The sequence below is a fragment of the Schistocerca piceifrons genome, unplaced genomic scaffold, assembly GCF_021461385.2.
Source record: "Schistocerca piceifrons isolate TAMUIC-IGC-003096 unplaced genomic scaffold, iqSchPice1.1 HiC_scaffold_938, whole genome shotgun sequence".
Classification (NCBI taxonomy): domain Eukaryota; kingdom Metazoa; phylum Arthropoda; class Insecta; order Orthoptera; family Acrididae; genus Schistocerca; species Schistocerca piceifrons.
The window spans coordinates 7,501-10,000 of NW_025729210.1; the positions used below are offsets into that span (position 1 = coordinate 7,501).

A 2,500-nucleotide genomic window follows, 5' to 3' on the forward strand; every position below is an offset into this window, starting at 1 on the left:
CCTTAACCTAACCTATGTTGTGCCTTAACCTAACCTATGTTGTGCCTTAACCTAACCTATGTTGTGCCTTAACCTAACCCATGTTGTGCCTTAACCTAACCCATGTTGTGCCTTAACCTAACCCATGTTGTGCCTTAACCTAACCCATGTTGTGCCTTAACCTAACCCATGTTGTGCCTTAACCTAACCCATGTTGTGCCTTAACCTAACCCATGTTGTGCCTTAACCTAACCCATGTTGTGCCTTAACCTAACCCATGTTGTGCCTTAACCTAACCCATGTTGTGCCTTAACCTAACCCATGTTGTGCCTTAACCTAACCCATGTTGTGCCTTAACCTAACCCATGTTGTGCCTTAACCTAACCCATGTTGTGCCTTAACCTAACCCATGTTGTGCCTTAACCTAACCCATGTTGTGCCTTAACCTAACCCATGTTGTGCCTTAACCTAACCCATGTTGTGCCTTAACCTAACCCATGTTGTGCCTTAACCTAACCCATGTCGTGCCTTAACCTAACCCATGTCGTGCCTTAACCTAACCCACGTCGTGCCTTAACCTAACCCACGTTGTCGCCTAACGTAACCCACGTTGTCGCCTAAACCTGCTCTGTAATTGTTATACGACTCGTTCAATTAGTGTAGTGTTGCCCACCCGCAACCCTCGCAATATAGTTCGCTACTCGCACTCCCCGCTCCCCTGTGTATCGCTTCATGTTAAACACCTTGCAAGTCTTGCTCACTTTCCACATGCTCCTGCTGTACACTGTAATGTGGATGGCAGCAGGACGTACATGCCGCCCCTCCCCACGTCCCCACCTTGCCCCCTGCCTTCGCAAGCTGGTTGGTGAGAACTTTGCATGTTCAATGCCCTCCGCATGCGACGTACTCAGGCTACGTTGTGGTGCGGCCTGTGTCAACTGTCCGCTAATGTCGTACGCGTAAACCACAATCTGTACTGCACATTCGTCCTTATGTACTGAATGATACATCGTGGCACATGTGTGACCGTACAACGACTGCGCCCAAAAACGGCGGACCATACAGTGCAAATATTGTGCACGCAGCTACGTGTCGTCTCCCTATGAGAGCTGGATTGCAGTGTGGTACGCCATAGAGACGTGTGGGAGGAACGGACGCCGTGGATGGCGATCAGCATGAGCTGTCTGTTGATGTATTCGGACCTAGTCGTCTCTCCTCACACACCGTGATGGCATGGTGCACCGCGTTCCATATCTGCGACATGCTACAGAGGCCGGTTGACAGTCGTTCGAGCAATGGACATCGCATACGTACGGGGGCCACCTTCCACGTATTGTCTAGGCGTGCACATTTTGTTGCGTGTATGTGGGCAGACGTAGTGTGGCGTGACACCTGACACAGGCATGCAATAATCGTGGAAGTTGCAAATGGCGATGGACGCCTGCGTTTTCTGGTGAAGTTACGCAAATGAACAAATGGTAACCTGTTGTGGTGCGGTTGTTCTCGCTAGGGGTGAATCGGTGATGGCGACGATAGGTTGAGGTACTAACCGGTTGTTCCAGCGATACCCACCATGCCGACGAAACTGAACGGCATCTGGGTGTGAAGCGATACGCGGCGGTGGCTGGGTGGGACCGTCCCCGGCCGGTGAGGGGGCGCCTCCCGGCGTGCTGGCCGCGCGGTGCGTGGGCGCACGCGCTACAGCCGGCTGGTGGGGGCGGCCAGTGGCAGGCGCGCCGGCCGACGGACGCGGCAGGCGTCGCAGCTGCGCGCCGGCGCACCCTGCGCGCGGCGCCGTGCGGCCAAAGTAGGTCCTCGCGGGCCCGGTGCGAAGCGCGGTGGACATCTTCAGTGTGCTGGTCCGATTGAGGACTGTGTGCGTTGAGGATGCGCTGCCGCCCGGCGCTCGGCGCCGCGACGCCGTCTGCTGCTCGGTCGCCCCAGCGGTTCTCGCTGGTGGTTTGTATCGCAGCTGTGCGGATGTGTTGGCGCGTGCGCTGTGCTGGGAGAGTTCGCTTCGGCACCCAAGTGGGGCTTTTGTCCTTCTGTGGCGCTGGCGTTGGAGCTGCCGGTCACCGTAGGTGGCGCGTGTTGTCTCCCGCCGGCAATGCCACGACAGCACGCTCCCGGGCCTCTGTCGGCAGCGGCAAGCTCAGTTGGGAGCACGGGTGGTCGCACCGAAAGCGTCTACTCGCCTAACTCCGGGCGATTGCGCCTCTCTCGAACCCGACCAAGTACTTGGGACGGCGCTGCGCGCCGCCGGGACCTGAGAGGGTTTCGAGGTGTATTGTGCAGGGGAGCTCAGCCTCCTCCTGTTTGCAGAATGATTGAGCGGACGCTTGCGTGTTCGCGCGGGCCCCCGGGACACACTCCCGGGCGGCCGGCTGCTCAGCTCTAGTTGACGCAGCTCCCTGGTTGATCCTGCCAGTAGTCATATGCTTGTCTCAAAGATTAAGCCATGCATGTCTCAGTACAAGCCGCATTAAGGTGAAACCGCGAATGGCTCATTAAATCAGTTATG

At 56.7% G+C, this 2,500-nt stretch overlaps 1 non-coding gene across 1 annotated transcript in view; it reads left to right on the forward strand.

The window, feature by feature from the left end:
* Positions 1-2,387: 2,387 nt before the first annotated feature.
* LOC124772325 overlaps positions 2,388-2,500 on the forward strand; it is a 1,909-nt gene continuing 1,796 nt past the window's right edge. The window contains exon 1 of the ribosomal RNA XR_007013949.1: positions 2,388-2,500. This exon is cut by the window's right edge and continues 1,796 nt beyond it. This is a non-coding gene — a ribosomal RNA (small subunit ribosomal RNA).